General features: G+C 41.5%; 2 long non-coding RNA genes and 1 other non-coding gene across 7 annotated transcripts in view; all 3 read left to right on the top strand.

Moving 5' to 3' along the window:
* The window catches only part of LOC122431183, a 42,479-nt gene extending 34,120 nt beyond the window's left edge, over positions 1-8,359 (top strand). Inside the window, exons 1-3 of one of the 5 annotated variants that reach the window (XR_006266455.1) lie at positions 440-812; positions 7,086-7,178; positions 8,039-8,359. This is a non-coding gene — a long non-coding RNA (uncharacterized LOC122431183). Of the gene's footprint in view, positions 1-439; positions 813-2,664; positions 3,038-3,326; positions 3,572-3,946; positions 4,672-7,085; positions 7,179-8,038 lie in introns of those variants that run through there. The other 4 variants (XR_006266457.1, XR_006266459.1, XR_006266456.1 and 1 more) reach the window with 4 other exon arrangements.
* A 134-nt stretch (positions 8,360-8,493) lies between these two features.
* LOC122431048 lies at positions 8,494-10,650 on the top strand. Its single transcript, XR_006266427.1, has 2 exons — positions 8,494-8,552; positions 9,839-10,650. It is a non-coding gene; the product is annotated as an uncharacterized LOC122431048 (long non-coding RNA).
* Positions 10,651-12,249: 1,599 nt separating this feature from the next.
* Positions 12,250-12,356, top strand: LOC122431533. The gene has a single exon (XR_006266550.1). It is a non-coding gene; the product is annotated as a U6 spliceosomal RNA (small nuclear RNA).
* The last annotated feature ends 7,986 nt before the right edge of the window (positions 12,357-20,342 follow it).

Genomic DNA, 20,342 nt, shown 5'->3' with positions numbered 1-20,342 from the left:
AAGTAGAAGACCCAGAATTCCCTGGTGGTCAAGTGGTTAGGACTTTACACTTTTACTGTCAGCGACTCAGGTCCAATCCCTGATTGGGGGAATAAGATCCTACAAGTCATGGCGAAGCCAGAAAAATTTTTTTTTACATTTTAATTAGATGACCTTTAGACAGAGAGGTTATCCTTGGTTATCCAAGTGTGTGTAATGTAATCACATGAACCCTTAAAACAGAAGAGGGAGGCAGAAGCCGAAACCACAGAGGTTCAAAGCACAGGAAAGGTTTGATGCCTTGTTGTTTGTTTGAGGAGGAAGAGAATCATGTCACAGGGAAATGGCAACCACTGTCCTCTAACCACCAGAAACTGAATTCTGTCAATAACCAGTAAGTCTGAAAGAGGAACCTCAGCTGCCAGTGAGAACCCAGTCCTGGCCAATACTTTGATTTTAACCCAGTGAGACCTTAAGAAGAGAACCAAGCCACACCATTCCAGACATCTGACCTAGAGAAACAGCGAGGCTTGTGTAAAACTGCTACATGTGTGATAATTTATTACACATCAATGAAAAAGTAATGCAGTCAGTAAAGAAAGGATCAAAGTAATAGTTACTAAAGAAGAGCAGGGCGGGGAAGAATATGCCAACACTTTCAGGGATTTAGAGGTGTGTGGAACGTACAAGGGAGCTTCCCTGCTGGCTCAGCCTGTAACGAATTCACCTGCAGTGCAGGAGACTGGGGCTCCATCCCTGGGTCTGGAAGATCCCCTGGAGAAGGAGATGGAATGTATGAGAAGAAGAGAGAAGAGACGTGAGGATGAGATGAGGTGAGTCTGATCGTGAAGAGCCTTTGAAGCCGGGAGAATATTTTCCAAGAGCAAAGGGAGCCAGTGAGCTGTTTAACGCGCTTGTGTTTATGGAGCATGAGGTACATGGCACGGACTGGGAGCAGAGCATTTAGGAGCCCCTGCTTCGTCAGTCAGGGAAGCCGGTGTGGAGCAGGAAGTGTGGCTTGAGGGCGCCGAACCCCAGACGCTGACCAACATCTGCTGTTGGTTCTTTCTCCTCCCCGCTCCTCGGTAACTCGCTGAACACAGCTATTCACAGGGCACCACGCCAGGGGGCAGGGACACCCACCGCTCCGAGCTCCCAGACCTCAGCAGGGCCTTTGTTATTGTGCTTGTTTTTGCAGAAGTCATGTGGAGTAAGATAAATATAGTTCATGGATTCCCACAACTAGTTCTGCCACTTATTGCGCGAACAAGCCAGGGCAAGTCATTTAACCTTTCTGAGTTTCCCTTTCCTGATTTGTAAATAACTATTATAGCTACTTCAGAAGGCTATTGCAGGAATCAAAGATAAAGTATATTATAAAAATTTTAAACATCATGAAAGCCCTGTTCAGATGATCCACTTTCCTCTCTTTGTCTCTCTACCTTCCATGTGCTCTAGTTCTTCTCATATTCTTTTTTTTCTTCCCTCTCTCTCCTTTCATTGTTTTCTTTATTAAATTAGCTCAACAAATATTTCTTGTGAGCCTGTGCTATTCATTCATCTAAATGTCTGTCCATGTTTGCCTTACACATACACTTTCCCGTCATGGAGCTTACTCTATGAACACTTGAGGATATATAACAAAGCTCATAATGTACTTTTAAGTGGAAAATAAAAGTGATTGCAAAATATGTTAGATTGCCAAGCAGGTGTTTTGGTGAATATGTGTGTGCTGTGTGCAAGGGGGCAAGAAACAAAAAGTACAAATATGTGCATAGAGCCAAAGACTGGAAAATATACCTCACAACATTAGTAGAGTACCTCTAGATGCTTTCATTGGGCTTTGTTTTCCCATTTTCCTGTATTTTCCAAGTTTTCTGCAAGAAATACATTTTATAAATAGTAAAGCAGTCCAACATGTTTTAAGAAAAATATAAGATGTCAAATGCTATGAATAAGTTATACATAGGATGTTATGCGAATGGATGTGTCTGAATTAAATGTTGGCTGGGTAAAATCTCGATGCTTAGCTTTAAAGGATAAAAAGGTCTTTAGGAAAGACCTTAGTGAGTGGTATTCAGGAGAAGGGCCCTGGAGTGGTCAGGAGACAAGTTACATGTGCAGTTCTTGTCACCTGAAGTGTGTCCTGGGTTGCACTAGGAGATGGGAATTAGATGCCTTGCTATGAATCTTAGCTTTCATCCTTTAAGTACAGGATTCGTATAGTCAGACCTTCATTTCTATAGATTACAGTGGGTGGCAGTGTGAAATGCATAGTATAAAGAGGTTAGAAGCAGGCAGGAAGCACCAAAATTTGTCAGGACACTAGTGTCCAAGTAAAAGACAACAAAGGTCTGGACCAGAGCAATGTAGTGAGAATGGAGAGAAATATTTTAGGGATAATTAAGAATTGTTTAAGGCTTATTTCCCTTTCTGCCTATGTTAAACTATATTGTTAAATTAGCAACACTACAACTTATATAAGAGAGTATACTTAGGTGTCTATGTAATATGCCTGCATAATTTTCCAACTGGAAGAAAAGTATCGAAGAGCATGGGAAGGCTAAGACCCAAAGACCTTGGAAGATTTCATAATTTGGCTTGGGTCTCACTTCTGCAAGCCCAGAGGAGACAGTCAGAAAATGCTTCCCTCTGGCCCGAAACTAAGCTGTGGGGAGACGGGAAACAGCAGAGGGCCTGAGAGACTCTGGAGGAGGACCCACCACCGTTAACGGCAGACGAGACCAGATGAGCAGCTGTGGTCTCGTGGGCAGTTAGAGAGCAGGCTGTGCAGTGATGTGACTTGGAAAGGAGAGAGGAGGGTTTTGTGTGTGTCTATGTGTGTGTGTTTGGCTTCTTCTGAGTCACGTTTAGTTTTTATAACAGACTTTCCAACTGGCATAACGACAGTCAAGAGTTAAGAAAGAAAGCAAAGCGCCTAAGCGTGTCTTGACAGCAGGATGCCGGCACAAGTTTGCTGGCAGTCAGAAGTAGCTCGGCTGTCCATGCTGAGGAGAACGTGGGCACAGGGAGGGATAAGTTCCCCAGCTCTTCTTTGGTCCATGTTTTTACTTTGTTGACTTAAAAAATAATCACAACCTAAAGACTGAGAGTTATGTTTTATTTGGTAGGAATTTTTAGGACTTCAATCCCAACAGACAGCATCTCAAGGAATCCTGAGAGAATTGCTCTGAGGAGGGGTGGGCAGGAAGTAAGGGGTCAGGTCCTACAGAAGAAGTGAAGTGAAGTCGCTCAGTCGTGTCTGACTCTTTGCGACCCCATGGACTGTAGCCTAACAGGATCCTCTGTCCATGAGATTTTCCAGGCAAGAGTACTGGAGTGGGTTGCCGTTTCCTTCTCCAGGGGATCTTCCCGACCCAGGGATCAAACCCGGGGCTCCTGCGTTGTAGGCAGACGCTTTACCATCTGAGCCAGAAGTTTGTAACAGAGGGCTGGTAGCCTGAACATCAAGAGATTGTTGTGAATTAAAGAAGACTAGATCTCTCAAGTTAAGGGGTTTAGCACCTTTTTATGTGTGAGAAGATGCAGCAGTCTGCTCACTGAAATCATTGCTTTCATCATCTCAGCTGGGGTGAGTATCCAGCTATTTTTCACATCCTGAGTTCTTCAGGACGCCCCACAGGGAGTGGCTGCAGCCTTACAGCTGCCAGATCTGTGCAGGTATTCTTCTCCTTCCTGAGTGTCCTCGGGGGTGGGAATCCCTCATGACTGTGAGCTCCTTGCTTACTGATCTGGTAAGAAGTACTCCATTTCTCAATCTCATCCAAGTTCTGCTTTATGTTTGCACCAAGTGAGTGAATGCTTTCCTGATGAAAATTTGAGGCTTTTTCTTAAACCCGTCTTTCTAATCACATTCATGGGAAGTGTCTAAAATCCTCCAAGTAAGGGACAAATCTTCTTTCATGAACAAACTGAATATTGTTATTGAAATCCAAGACAAGTTTTAGGTGCCCTCAGCCCTCTGGCTGGATGTAGGAGGGCACAAGAGAAGCCTTAATACAAGGAGTCAGGAACACAAGGAGGCTTCATGGTAGAGCGCAAAGAGCTGGGTTTGGAGATCTGGAGCCCTGACGTCATGCCCAGAGAGGGCCGCAGCATCTTTTCTCTGAGCTCGGCTGCGTGGTCAGGTCAGAAGGGGTTAGACAACCTCAGGGAATCCCTAAGGGTCTTTTCATTTGTATATTTAGAGTCTCTGGACCAGGAGGACTTAAAATAACAATTATTTACAGCTTTGCAGAAAATGAGAGAAACCTGTAAGAGTGAGCTTTCTACAACAGGATAACAGAGGATTTAGACTGAGCCAGCACACAGAGCCAGAGGTAGAACTCAGAGGAATACTCTTTTCCAGTGAGGTCTGTTCTGACTTTCAAAGGGATATGTCCCCCTCCAGCCCTATATTACAGTACACTTGGTGTCTGGGAGGGTGCTGTCTTTGTGTGCTGGTTTCTTTTAATGATAGTGAAAATTCTTTCTTAGGCAAAAAAGGCCCAGAGCACAGGAAATATAGTGAGGTGGCAGTGGGTGGTGGAGCTGGAGTGGCAGCCGTCGTCAGATTGGATACCAGGAAACAACCTGTCACATGACCTCCAAGAACCTGAAGGCTTGAGGAATCAATCACTCTTCTGGGAATACTTGTCTAGCAAACGCCTCACCCACAGCTTCCTCTAGCCAGTAAGTCCTAAAGCTCATGGGTTAGCAATGCAAGAGCATCTACTTGCCCTGGAGTCCCGCCCTCCAAAATGGCTCAGAGAAGCCAGCAGTTTCCTTTTCTGGAATTCTTTTCCCTTTTCCTATTGCATTCTACTTCACAGGCAATAGAATTATTGCCTATGAAATAGAATGACGGTTACTTTATAGTTTTAATTCTGGTTAGACCCACAGGGACATACAATCTAACATTTCTCTTGCTTTTTCTTTTTTTAAAATATTTCTTTGGACTGCACTTCTATGAGCTAGGTCTTGTTCTGGGAGTGGCTGAAATTGCCTGAGGGAGGGTGTGTGGATAGAGTAAGAAAATCTGAGTGGGATTCCTGCATTGATGAGCAGGTAAAATTTCTGGGTGTGTGTGTGTCTGTCTGTCTGTCTAACCTTTAGAAAAAGTTAATTATCATATTTCCAAGTACTCAAAGCAGAATGGATGATACACTGAACAATCTTAACATTGCATTTTGATCCTCTGTTTGAAATTTCCCTGGAACAATGGCTCTAGGTCTGGTTTCTACATTGCCTCTGAGGGTCCCCTTTTGTGAAATGCTAAGGTCTGGACAGACTTGAAATCCTCAAATTACTTCCACTCCTCCACCTCCCTGCATTATCATTTCCCTATCATATTCTACAGTGAAAGAATGTCATCTAAATTTTTGAGAAAGATGGCTAGCTGGCAAAATATACCTCTTTCCTTCTCTGGGTTAGAGACAGATTCTGAGATCCTTCTCTATGTCAAAATGATACCTATATTTCAAAACACAGACAACGTACATTGTGAAGCCTCCTCTTATTCTTCCAAACCCAAAATTAAATGAAACAAACTATATGTATATATATGGCTTCCATGGTGGCTCAGTGGTAAAGGGTTTGATCCCGGGAGACAGGGTTTGATCCCTGGGTTGGGTTGGGAAAATCCCCTGGAGAAGGAAATGGCAACCGACTCCAGTATTCTTGCCTGGGAAATCCCATGGACAGAAGAGCCTGGCAGGCTACAGTCCAAAGGGCACAAAAGAATTGGACATGACTTAGCAAATAAATAAAAACAGCAACAGCTATGTATATATATATATATATAAAAGGTTTCCCTCTCTTATACTTCCAAGTGCATTTAAGGGTACATAGTCATGTTTTGTTAATCTATGATGAGAATTTAGTCTATATCAGGTGCTAGGTTAAGCGTTTTACATGTATTAACGTTGTAGGTAAATGTGACTTTTGACTCCATCTCATATCTGAACAAAGAGACCATGTGACTTGCCCATGGCCCTGGGAAACAGTAGAGTCATTTATTTCCTGTATTGATAGAGATAGTACTCCATCTTTTGCTAAGATTTTATTGTGTTTTACCTACCTTTTGCTTGCAAGAATAATTGACATTTGTAAGGGGATTAACATTTTACTATTCATCAGTTCATTAATGTCAGAAAATACTTCTGTGATGTTGTTATTGCTATTTTCCCTATGTTTCACAGGAGGTATGTGGCAGAAATAGTATTCGGCCAGGTGATATTTCACCCTAACTCAGGCCACTGAGCTCCCCTGCCTGGCCTCCTGCAAGGCCAGCGTGCTGTTTTCATGGCCTTTGTGGGGCTAGAACTTTCCCTTCACCACAGCGACCAAAAGATCTAGTTATGGTACCAGGGCAGGAGCATGGCCCATAGTGGCCCAGGCTTAATCTAAGAGAACACAAAGGAGACAGCGCTCAGATCTTTCTCAAGTTGTCCAGGTGGTCGTCTGTATCTGCAAGTTTTGCATCCACAGATTTGGAGAGAGAGCTGTCTTCATGGTACTATGCTATTTTATATAAGGGCCTTAAGCATCCGTGAATTTTGGTATCAGTAGAGGTCCTGGAACCAGTCCCTCCCAGGGATAATGAAGGGTGAGCTCCAATAGAACGGTAGAGTTTCCCTTTATATTGGACTATTATAGGAGAATTATAGGATATAAGGGACCAGATCAATATGACCAGTGGCTCTTATCAGCTGAAATCTTCATATTGGTTTATAGAATGGGTACTGCTCTTCTTTGAGAATAGAATGAAGATTCAGGTCCATTTGGCCAGCACATATTAAGAAAAACTAAATTGAGTTAAAGAGTCCCTTAACTGAATCCCTGTATAAAGGGCATGTTACAGTTCATTTATCCTTTTAATGAGAAAATAATGAGCACTTACTATACACCAAAATATATGTGCATATTAGAGCTTTAGAAGTACAATAATTGACCAAGAATTTTTCCACACCTTTGGGATTTTGTCAGTCTAAATAAAGAAGTAAACTAGAACAAGCTCCAATTACCAGAAATTGAGTTTATTTGGAAATAGCAGATGAACTGCAATTCAGAAAACATGTACTAATTATGATTGGACTTTTCTGCAGAATATATAAGCAGGAGACCTGAATCTGCTCGCAATAAAGAAGAAAAAGTTAAAAAAACAAAAAACAGAAAACATGTGCTGTAGCAAGTTACAGGTGAGTCCATGGGGATCTGGGAAGGCTGAATGTATGGGCGAAAGTGTGAAGACGGAGAAGTCCAGCGAGAGTCCAGGCAGGAAGTTCACCAGTTTTAGGATGGGAGACATTCTTAGCAAATATTCATTGGTCAGGAGGTAAGTCTTAGTTTTTAGTAAAGCAGGCATGTACAGAAATCAATCTCAGTTCTTAAGTTGCATTCTTCTGAGGGCACATGTATAGGATTTTCCATTTCGTATCATCTGGTTTCATTCTGAATTGGAATTCTTTCATGATTTCATAATCATATGAGAGAAACATGCAAAAAGGCAGTTACTGTGCAATGTGATGGTCACTCACAATGAGAGAAGCAGGGGTCTGTGCAATCAGAAGAGGATTATTTATACTGTAGGGAGTTGGATAAGAAAGAAGGTGATGATGGAGGGGAGGGATATGATGGAAGGAGTGAGATTCAGGGGAGATACTCCTGGTGAAAGGAAGAGTGTGCACAAAAGAAAGAAAGAAAGAAAGTAGAACACAGCCAGGCTGGAGAGGCGGTGGTGGGAGTTGGCGTTCTTGAAATGCACTGGTATGCAGCAGGTCTGACTCTGTGTGACCCCAGGGGCTCCTCCTTCCGTAGGATTCTCCAGGCAAGAATACTGGAGTGGGTTGCCATGCCCTCCTCCAGGGATCTTCCCGACCCAGGGATCGAACCCACACCTCTTGCATCTCCTGCACTGGCAGGCGGGTTCTTTACCACTAGTGCCAGCTCTGGGATGCAGTCTCCTTTCTGAAGACAGAGCAACTGCTGGCCTTTGAGGGTTATACTGCTTCTCAATGCACTCACCTAACAACATGTTAACAATCATTTCTATTCAAAGTGTCTACCTACTGCCTCACTTCAGAAATAAATCAATGGAGAAGAGTGTTCTGGTTACCATGCTGTGTAAGAAACTTCTAAAGGTAGTGGCTTAAAAGGACAATTGTTTTGTTTATGTGGGTCAGGAGCTTATACGAGTGTTGAGGAAGCCTGTCACACATCCATGTCCGAAGGTTATCTCCTCTTGAGAACAGAATTGGAGTGGGGCAACGAGGGAAATCAACCCTGAATATTCATCGGAAGGACTGATGCTGAAGCTGAAGCTCCAGCACTTTGGCCACCTGATGCAAAGAGCTGACTCATTGGAAAGACCTTGATGCTGGGAAAGATTGAAGGCAGGAGGAGAAGGGGGTGACAGAGGATGAAATGATTGGATGGCATCATCAACTCAGTGGGCACGAGTTTGAGGAAACTCCAGGAGATAGTGAAGGACAGGGAAGCCTGGCATACTGCGGTTCATGGGGTCACCAAGAATTGGACATGATTGAGCAACTGAACAACAACAAAAATCAAAGGTAAGAGCAGAACTATGTCTTATAGGTTTCTTTTTATAATTTTCACTTAAAAATGATTTACTTTTTTTTTGAATATGCAATTCATTCACAAAGATCAGAATTCTAAGATGAAAGCAGATAAATATCAAGAATCTCTTCCACATTGTCATGTTCCTCATAAATCTCTCCAGTTTTACTAGTGTAGGATCTCAGAATTGTCACTGAATTTTGACTGTCAATTCCTAGTCGAGTACACTTATCACAGGAGACGGATTTACTGTGCTGTCAGGAACCCTCCCTTGCTTGGGTCCTGTCTTAGCCTATTCAGGCTGCTGTAACAAACTATCGCAGACTGGGTGACTTACAAACAATAGAAATTTCTCCTAGTTCTGGATGCTAAAAAACTGGGCCTAAGGTGCCAGCAGGTTTGATGTCTGCTAAATCCTGCTTCCTGGTTCATAGTTGTCTTTTCAGCATTCTTAGCTGCGGCAGGGGAAGGAAACTCTCTGGGGTCTCTTTTAAAATGTTACGGATCCCATTCATGCAGGCTCCACCCTGATGACCCAATGACCTTCCAAAGGCGCCACATCCTAACTCCATTATATTGGGAGCTAGAATTTAACATATGAACTTGGGGAGACATAAACCTTCAGTCTATAGCAGGCCACTTCCAGGTCATCTTCTAGGAACATTATTTTTCTTCTTCGGTAATGAATTTTATTTTTAAATTTTTATTTTTTTTATTATTTATTTGACTGCCTCAGGTCCTCGTTGCAGCAGGCAGGATCTTTCATTGTGGTGTGTGGACTCTCTAGTTGTGGCCCTTGGACTCAGTAGTTGCAATACATAGGCTTAGTTTCTCTGAGGTATGTGGGACCTTACTTCCCCAACCTGGGATTGAACCCAAGTCCCCTGCATTGCAACCACTGAACCGCTAGGGGAGTTGTCTAGGCGCACTATTAACATGTTGCTATGCCTTGTAAAACTCACAGTACTAATACATTTTAACCACATGAGTTGCTTATTGCCTTTTTAAGCTCCAGAACCTACAGGACCAGTTATTTGCTATATAAAAGTGCTCTATATAAGGCACCAGTAACTGGACATATGTATGGAGGGAAAAAAACATTATTGTGGTGGAAGAGACAGTCTATTTAATAAGAATATTATGCTATTTTTCTAGGTTTTGTGATGGCTGTAGTATCTGTCATTGCTTTTACATTTGTCATTTTCCCCATTTCTTTTGCCATTTTCTAAACACTTGGTCACACGATTGTAATTTGCTATTTTCTGTCCTGTTTTCTTAGGAACCCCACACTAGGAGAACTTTTGGTCCCACAGAACTTTGGGCTTCTCCTTATAAACAGCCCAGCAGGGGTCTCACTACTTTGATTACTTGCGGTCTGCCTGTCTGTCCAGCGTGAAGGACCCAGACAACAGAAGGACGGGCCTCGCTTCTCACTGTGTGGTCTTACCAGACACAATCTCCATCATGACCATTAACAGCAGTGGGTTAAAATGCAACCATTACAAATCATCTACGCCAGCGCCTGAGTTGCTGAGTTAGAGGAGAAGAGGACAAACAGGAGAAATCTAAGGGCAAGGTGAGGTGGGCGTGGGAGTCAGCGTCTCCTTTTCCGCCCCTTCTCCAAAACCTTCCCTAGTTTTATTTGCCATTTGCTCAGCCGAGTGTTTTCACACTCTCCTTTACCTCGAGGGCTGACTGTTGGACACGCCCAGGAGAAGAACGTGAAGTCCTGCAGATAAAGCAGGCACTGACACATCCCAGAGTCCAGGTCACTGGTTTTCTCTGATGGGCTTCGCCAGGCTGGGTGGGAGAAGAGAAGCCGACCCAGATAGCGCGTGGCTCAGCGGGAGTTATAAGTCAGCTCTGCACTCCTCTGAGGATTTATATTCAACTGAAGATGTGTCCAATGCAGGACCTTATGTTTCTCTGTTTTCTTTCTGCTTACATGGAAAAATAACAGTTAATATAGCCAACTATCCCAAGGCAGAAGAGTATTATTAAAAAAGAATACTTTGCAACATTACTGATTTCTCAAGACACTGTCAGATATTTTAAGATTTGGATTTAATAAACCATAATATGATTTCTTTTATAGGATTTTTATGTTTTCCCAATCTTTATCACCCTGTGTGTTTCTTAGTTCAAAATGAGAGTATCTACTAAGATCAACTGAACAAATCCTGATCCAAGTTACAAAAATCTTTATGGCCACATTGTCGTTTTCCTCCACTTACCTCTTTCTGTAAGCAGATTTGTGGGGTGGGAGTCGTCCCTGGAGAAAGAGAACCAGACCTGGCTTTTTTGACATAAGAGAAGCCGTTTTTGGCCCTAGCCCTTGGTGATCTCAGCCTGGCCATAATGCTTGATGGTGAACATGTCTCAGCGATAAATGGTCTTAAGGGAACAAATGAATGCATAAACAACGGACTGTTAACTGGCAAAAGAAATAACAAGAGCAAAAATATTGGATCTGTTGTAAAGACTCTCAGTTCTCTTTTGATGGTAAAGACTAGCCTAAAGCACGGTCTTGAGCCATTTTGCAGAATTTAAATGCCAGCAACTAGATCAACTGGAATCTAAAGGAGAGTGGTGTTGACCTTTACTGACCCTCTTGACTTCAATCAACTGAAGCTTGGACTCTGCCTGCCGTCCAGGCCCCTTCATGAATATACATGTACCAATAGCTTAAATTTCCCCAATTTTGCTGTTCAGAGAAAACACTGCTTTGGGAAAGATCCCTGGTGTTCTCCTCACTTGCAGTGAGTAATAAGACCGTCTGCAATTTGGCTTTTCTGTCTTTTGGCAATACCACCAAAAGGCAAACCCAATGTTCAGGTAACAATTCTACATGATTGAGCCTTCTTTATACTTATTCATATTTTTCTATATACACAGCACTTATTATACATACCCAGTATAATGTGGTCCAGTGTGTAAGAGGAAAGATTGGAGTAACAAGGATTCCTAGGCTGGTTTGGGGAGTGGGTAAAGCAAACTTGCTCTTCCCTGATAGCACAGATGGTGAAGAATCTGCCTGATTTCAGGAGACCAGGGTTCAATCCCTGGGTCGGGAAGATCCCCTGGAGAAGGGAATGGCAACCCACTCCAGTATTCTTGCCTGGAGAATTCCATGGACAGAGGAGCCCCGGTGGGCTACAGTCCATGAGGTTGCAGAGATGGACACGACTGAGCAATAACATACACACACAAAGAAAACTTAGAGAGTCCTCCAAGCTGGACTGTAATGCGCTTTAAAGAAAGACCATGTCTGTCTGCTCTCCACTCTCTGCCTAGCACACGGGAGCTCCTCTGGTATGGAAAAGCATGTGGAAATGGAAAAAAGAAATTGCTCTGGGTAGAAATAATAGACATTGTTGTTATCATGTCTCTAAGTCGTGTCTGATTCTTTTGTGACCCTGTGGACTATAGACTGAGAGGTTCCTCTGTCTGTGAGGGTCTCCAAGCAAGACTACTGGAGTGGGTATCCATTTACTTCTCCAGGACATCTTCTTGACTCAGGGATTGAACCTGCCTCTCCTACATTGGCAGGAGGTTTCTTTACCACTGAGCCCCCAGGGAAGCCCAGAAATTAACAGACATCCTCAAAGGAGGAAGAATGACAGAGATTAACATTTACTTTTTATTAAGGCCCTAAAATGTGCTAAAAATGCAGATTAAAGACAAATCTGAGTGCTCGCTTCGGCAGCACATATACTAAAATTGGAACGATACAGAGAAGATTAGCATGGCCCCTGCGCAAGGATGACACGCAAATTCGTGAAGCTTTCCATATTTTTAACCTATGGACACCTTATCTTCGACAAAGGAGGCAAGGATATACAATGGAAAAAAGACAACCTCTTTAACAAGTGGTGCTGGGAAAACTGGTCAACCACTTGTAAAAAATGAAACTAGAACACTCTCTAACACCATACACAAAAATAAACTCAAAATGGATTAAAGATCTAAATGTAAGACCAGAGACTATAAAACTCCTAGAGGAGAACATAGGCAAAACACTCTCTGACATAAATCACAGCAGGATCCTCTATGACCCACCTCCCAGAATATTGGAAATAAAGCAAAAATAAACAAATGGGACCTAATTAAAAGTTTTTGCACTACAAAGGAAACTATAAGCAAGGTGAAAAGACAGCCCTCAGATTGGGAGAAAATAATAGCAAACAAAGCAACAGACAAAGGACTAATCTCAAAAATATACAAGCAACTCCTGAAGCTCAATTCCAGAAAAATAAATGACCCAATCAAAAAGGGGGCCAAAGAACTAAACAGACATTTCTCCAAAGAAGACATACAGATGGCTAACAAACAGATGAAAAGATGCTCAACATCACTCATTATCAGAGAAATGCAAATCAAAACAACAATGAGGTACCATTACATGCCATTCAGGATGGCTGCTATCCAAAAGTCTACAAGCAATAAATGCTGGAGAGGGTGTGGAGAAAAGGGAACCCTCTTACACTGTTGGTGGGAATGCCAACTAGTACAGCCACTATGGAGAACAGTGTGGAGATTTCTTAAAAAACTGGAACTAGAACTGCCATATGACCCAACAGTCCCACTTCTGGGCTTCTGTTCTGAGAGAACAGCATCGAAACGTATATATTATCTAGGGTGAAACAGATCAGCAGCCCAGGTTGGATGCATGAGACAAGTGCTCGGGCCTGGTGCACTGGGAAGACCCAGAGGGATCGGTAGAGAGGGAGGTGGGAGGGGGGATCAGGATGGGGAATACATGTAAATCCATGGCTGATTCCTGTCAATGTATGACAAAAACCACTACAAGATAAAAAAAAAAAAGAAAAAGACAAATCTGAGGAGTGGCGATTAGTTGCTAAGTATGTCCACACCTGGCAGCTTTGCAGTTTTCCGTTATATTCAAAAAGAGGTCATTTACTTGGAAAGAAGCAGATAGTTGGCAACATAATTGGGCTACAGCTGAAGCCCTCAAACCTCTAAACTCAATCTGTATGAGGAAATAAATTCCCTTTGTTATTTAAGCCAGTATCTGTTATTTGCAACTGAAAGCAGCTGAGCTTTATATCAGATAAGATAAAGGTTAAAAGCAGAAAAAAGTGACAAGGTCTCCCTGTTCTGCTCTAAGGTGGTCTAAAGAATGGTAGCATCACCTTGGAACTTGTTAGAGAAGCAATTTCTTGGGCCCCATCCCAGACCTACTAAATCCAAACCACTGCAGTCCACAGGGGCGCCTGATTTGCATTTCCAACAAGCCACAGGTGTGGCTGATGCCCTTGGAAGGCAGACCCACCTTTGAGTAGCTCCTCTGAAATACTCCCCTGGGTGGACGATGAGGCTAAGGCTTCAGAGCTTTGAGGGATGAATACTAAGTTTTTCTCCTTACCAGAGGTAAGCTCTAACTCACTGTGAACTAATTCAAGCCGATTTCTTTCCAAAAGAGGAGGTGAAGCAACTGGGAGAATATTTCTTCTTTGTATCAGCATTTCAGTGATAAAGAAAAGTATATCCTGTTGTTGCCAAAAGTGGGGTCTGGCTGCTCCCAGCTCTAAAATCAATAAAGGGGCAAAGGCAGTGTTCCTCCTCCCAACAAGCGGTGGGCAAGAGCTTTTACATGGGATTTTAGGGGTGTATAGGTGGAGGGAGGGGGCTACATGCACAAAGAGCACAGTCAGCTCTGATAGTGACTTGAAATTGCTCATGCGGTGGTCTGACCAGCATCATCTTAGTTGTTTTTAGTACAGTTAATCTTCAAGGTCAGGTCTGGTTTGTTTCCATTTCTTTGAGGCCTGTTCTCGGAATTGCTGCAGCTTATAATGGCTACAGTCTGGTCACCATGTAGTTAATTTCTTCCACTTGGTGAGGGTTTCAGTATCTACAAAGCAGCTCAGAAATATGGCCCAGAATTTTATCTATGGTCCTGGAAGGGGTACTGAAAGCCCTTGACTTTTCTTGATGACCAAACTGTTATTATTTTTTTTCTTGTTTGACTGCTTTCCTTGGCTTCTGCATGTTCTCGCTTCTCTGATTAAACTTATTCTTTGGCTCATGTTTTTCTACAGACAAAAGGCAGACGGAGGACATGGGGGAAGGACATGTGGGGGAAGAACCACAGGGTTGGGCTCCATTTCACCGTAGGTTCCTTGGCTATTTGCAATATAGGTCTCTAAAGATTTTAAATCAGGAGAATAGTGGACAGACTCTGCAGAGTTCACGGAGAGGAATCAGTGGACAGACTCTGCAGAGTTCACGGAGAGGAATCAGTGCAGCTTGTAGCACCAACAACGTGTGACTGTCGAGTGCTGCCGCTGGCTGAAGCCCTTACGTGCTCTTGTGCGTCCTTCCCAATAGAGAAGACAGACTGGCCTGGCTTTGGACCCCCTGGTCACCGTGTGTTCAGGAAAGAAGGGAACTTGTGAATAGCAGATTCACTAAAAATCACATCAATAGGGCAGCTGAGATACTGTTCTTCCAAAGGAGGAGTTGCCAAACCACAGAAACACAAATGTCCACGATAATGTTTCCAATACAGAAAAACAAAGAAAAAGAAGTATGTGTGGAATTAAAGATTCTATCAGAAAGCCAAAAGCTGAGTTAAGAGCATAGTTAAAAAAATGCCGCCTGCCACATCAGTAAACAAAGGATGCAATCAGTCCCTGAGGCCAGCCCTGCGCTGTGCAGCCCAGGGGATTCAGGAGGAAGGAATCAGGATCCTGGCCCCAGAAAGTTAGGGTGCAAATCGAAGAAATGATTTCAAGGAGCCCAGACTCTTGCATCTTCCTGTATATAGAAAAGTACTAAATTCATTCATTTGAGATGCCTGGTTTTCTTTAATTAGCAGCAATCTTTGATGTTCAGCTACCCGACTGTTTGTTTGTTTGTTTGACTCCTGTATACCCTGCCTCCTCCCTTACCTCTCTGGAGCAGCCCCTCAAAGCCATCTGAGAGGCTGTCTTCTGGGCTTCCGTCCTCAGTGAGTCCACGGAGTAAAACATAATTAGGTTGTGAATTTTTTTTTTTTTTCAGTTGATGTAAGAACAAAATTTGAGAAGCTATAATACTGATCTAATGGGTTATATATACTTAATAACAAAAATTTTTAAAGAGCATATGATAGTTATTGTGTATTCACGCAAGTGTGAGGCTTGTTTTATACAATAGACTTTCTCAGTATCAGTACAACTTATATTTATTCTCTGTGCATTGTAAAGTATTTAGCAACATCCTGGCCTCCACATAACAGGTGCTAGTAGTACTCCCAGTTCCGTTCATAACAATTACCAATGTCTCCAGACATTGCCAGTGTACCCTGGGTAAAAATTGCATTTGGTTTGGTACCACTGACTTAGAGATTTCAGATCTTTTGGAAAAGACATGATCCAGTAAGTATGATTTTCAAGCACTGTTGGGAAAAGGAAAGCTTGACATTCATCACAGGAGGCATGGAAAAGTTGGCATGGCTGTTGGTAACTTTCTACTGATTCATTTAGATGCAGATGAGTGTAAATATCCTCATAATTTAGGAGATGTGTTGTTTTCCCAAAGCATGTATCCTATAAGGGAAGAATAACTTTAGCAAGATGGCTAACCATTTCTCACTCTTGCTGACTCATCTCAGGATTAAAGACATTTGAAAATAGGATTCTTTTTGAAATGTTGGGTAGGAAGTCAATGGAAGGAAAGGGGCTAGGGATGCTAAGTGGTATTTTCAACATATTTTTCTATCCATAAGATTTTAGAAGAGAAAAACTGTCTTGAAGTCAAACATTTGGCTACACAGATGGTATTGGCAATCACTGGAATTTCTGGACAATAGCTGAAGATGTTGGAATAATGGGCTCTTGGATAATGTAGCCTGTCTCAGTAAAGAAGGAACATTATTTATTTATTTATTTTGGTCTGGAATACTACTTCTCAAAGGGTAGTCTGCGTCAAAATTATTGCCTGGAATACCAATTCGTGGGCCCTACTGTAAACCTATGGATTCCATTGTGAAAGGGGGATTTGATATCATTGAATCTGCAACTCTAAATTCACCCTACAATTGCTTTTTATATACTGTGGGCTTTGAGTATTCATGGTCTATTAGATAGTTAATCTGTCAACTAAACAGCACCAAACCAGGGAGTCAGTGAGTGAAAATACATTGAGATAAAGTGAAGAAAGGAAAAAATATCAAGTATCTGTCAATTCTTAAAAAAAAAAGTAGTAAGCAAGATAAGACCATTTATATGTATATATTAAATTATGAAATTAAGATTATTACCTCAGATAGTAAATACTAATCTTATAAGGATTATTGAGACTTGCTGAGTTAAAGCTCAAGATTGGAATATGGTGATTTAAGTGTGAGTCTGATTTTTTAAAATGCTTCTTTTAACGTGGAATTTGGAGTTCTGTATATCAAGAGTGTATACAATGTGGAAATCTGCACATTAGATTTTAGAGTGTATTTTCGTGAGGATGGAAGGAGAGAAATAAGGGTGGTATCACAGTGGATGCCCACTATACATGAGGAACCAGCTACAGAAAAGAGCAACACGTCCTAACCAAGAAAACACACAGAGCCAACATGTAACATTTGTCAAAACGCTCCTTTGGCTCAAAGAAGAGTTTCTGACAAATTCTTTACTGTATTTAGATAATTTAATCTGGAGAAGAAGATAAAATGTCTCAGGGAACCGATATTTGGGGCCTCACCATGAAGAGAAAGGAAAGAGATTGGCCTTGGGGTAGAAGCTGTCGTGTTTGCTAGTTGATCTCACAGCCAGAGAAAGAAAGGCCGAGCACAGTCTGAAGTTTGCTTCAAGAAGCAAATTTTGAGAAGTTCAGAGAAAAAAACAGTCATGATACAGCATCTGAAACATCTGGAAGGGAAGTCTACTAGAAAGATTGCAAAGTTTTAAAAAAGAAAAGCAATTTGCTTTGTACAGTTGCAAGTAGCCTCAATGAAAAACAACAGGACATGATTTTAAAAATCAGGGGCATTATATACAGTGTTGAAGTGACCAGATTTTTTTTTTTTTAAGGAGCATGTGTGTGGCAGAATAATTTATCAAACTATTAATTTGTTCACTTATTTTTCCACTTCCCATTTCAAAAAAAAAGGTCAGGATGATTCATTTCCTCATGAATTTTTCTAAACTGGGAGACAGAAAACAATTTTTCTAAATTGGTCTCATGGTCCATAGTCTCATGTCCAACTAATTACAACCATCTAGGAAGTTCCCCTGACCACAAAGAGAATAATAAGGAATATATATCTAAATATGAGATATGTTTCATGTCTCTAAGTTATCCAAATATCCCTAACATTTTAGCATGTAATACTTTTTTTGTTTTTTTTTAATTTATTTTTTTATTGAAGGATAATTGCTTTACAGAGTTTTGTTGTCTTCTGTGAAACCTCAACATGAATCAGTCACAGGTATACATATATCCCCTCCCTCGTGAAGCTCCCTCCCATCTCCCTCCCCACCCCACCCCTCTAGGTTGACACAGAGCCCCTGTTTGAGTTTCCTAAGCCACACAGCACATTCCCACTGACTCTCTATTTTACACATGGTAATGTAGGTTTCCATGTTACTCTTTCCATATATCTCACCCTCTTCTCCCCTCTCCCCAACGTAATACTTTTTTTTTTTTTTTCGCCCCAAGAAGATTTGGGATATAATAATAAATTTTTTTAAATGGAATGAAAGAAAAAAAGCAATATGTCTTTTCTTTTATCCTGCCCGCCTATCTTGGCCAAAATAATCCAGATATTTTTCATGTTTTAGGCCTTTGTTAATATGTGCTGATAATAATTCCTCATTTAAATCTAAATTATAATCATGAAGTAATTCACATAGACCACTCTAAAGAAAAACACTATGGGCTTCTTATTTCTAATCATTTTCTAATGAAAATAATTTCATTTCTCAGTAGAATATTAATAATGATGACAAAGATAATAGTAACAATGATAATAACAAATTCTTATGGAATGGTCTAGTCAAAGCTATGGTTTTTCCAGTAGTCATGTATGGATGTGAGAGTTGGACTATAAAGAAAGCTGAGCACCAAGGAATTGATGCTTTTGAACTGTGGTGTTGGAGAAGACTCTTGAGAGTCCCTTCGACAGCAAGGAGATCCAACCAGTCCATCCTAAAGGAAATCAGCCCTGAATATTCATTGGAAGGACTGATGCTGAAGCTGAAACTCCAATACTTTGGCCACCTGATGCGAAGAACTGACTCATTGGAAAAGACCCTGATGCTGGGAAAGATTGAAGGTGTGAGGAGAAGGGGACGACAGAGGATGAGATGGTTGGATGGCATCACTGACTCAATGGACATGGGTTTGGGTGGACTCCGGGGACTGGTGATGGACAGGGAGGCCTGGGGTGCTGCAGGCCATAGGGTCACAGAGAGTTGGACACGACTGAGCAACTAAACTGAAATGAATGGAATGGTCACTGTGTGTCAGACACTATTTTAAGCAGTTTGTGTATATAAATTCATTTAATCCTCACAAAAATCCTCTGAATTAGGCACTACTCAACTCCCAAGTGAACAAACTATGGTAGCCAGGTCAAATATTAATCTTGCACAGAAGTCAATGCTAAAAGCATTTAGAAGAAATAAATTTGAATTCAAAAAAGAACCATACTTCTAAGACACATTCAGAAATTCAAGTGACCAAATGACCAAAGCCATAGAGGGACTTTTAACAGGAACTCCAATAGTATTTCATACCTCCCAATATTTTTATATTGCAGAATACAAGTCTAAATTGATCAGTTCTTGCCACTTTTCATAGGCTATTGCCATATGACAACATTAATTACTGTAAAGCTATATCAGAAAACACTAACTTTGGTTACCTTGAAATATGGTACTTAGCCCTGATGATATTTCCTTGGGGCTATTCCAGTGCAAAGGAACTGCAAATGCAGTTTTTGGATTTTTGTTTGTCTTTGATTGTGCTGTGAAGCATGTGATATCTTCTTTCCCAGACCAAGGATGGAATGCATGCCTCCTACAATAAAAGCATGGAGTCTTAACCACTGGATCACCAAGTAAGTCCTTGGATTTTTTTTTTTTTCCAGTTTGATTCACTGATGCTTAAATTATGTAGATTAAAAAAAATTCTTCAGTTGATGCTAATTTCAAAGACAGTACCCATGCCTGATGACTGAAAGAGTCTTTTCTAATGTGGACTAATCATTTCTTGTTTGGTCAACTAAGTCATGTCCGACTCTGCAACCCCATGGACTGTAGAATGCCAGGCTCCTTCCATGGCATTGCCCAGGCAAGACTACTGGAGAGGGTTGCCATTTCTTTCTCCAAGGGATCTTCCCAACCCAGGGATCAAACCCATGTCTTCTGCACTGGCAGGTGGATTATTTACTACTGAGCTACCTGGGAAGCCAGACTAATAATAGGAACTACTAATTATTGAGTGACTACTCTCCAACACACAACAGTGCCAGATACCTTACAAACTTTGTCTCATTTCTTCCTTAAAACAGCCACACAAATTGGTCTTTATACTACTCCTTTCACAGATGAGGAAAATTAGGTTTGAAGAAGTTTTATAACTGATCCAAATTTATATGTTTTCTGAGTGACTAAGCTGGGATTCAAAGACTCTGAAATTAGGGCGTCTCCCACACTACCAAACCTCTCTGATAAGAAAACAATTTGCATTTGGTTTTTAAATATTCCATTTTTGAGTTTTGCTGAAAATGTCTTCCTCTGAGGAATATGGACTTTTATATATGTGAGAAAGGAATTTACAGA

Source organism: Cervus canadensis, chromosome 29 (assembly GCF_019320065.1).
Source record: "Cervus canadensis isolate Bull #8, Minnesota chromosome 29, ASM1932006v1, whole genome shotgun sequence".
Taxonomy (NCBI): domain Eukaryota; kingdom Metazoa; phylum Chordata; class Mammalia; order Artiodactyla; family Cervidae; genus Cervus; species Cervus canadensis.
The sequence above is the reverse complement of the archived record's forward strand: the minus strand, read 5'-3'. Positions and strand labels throughout refer to the sequence as shown.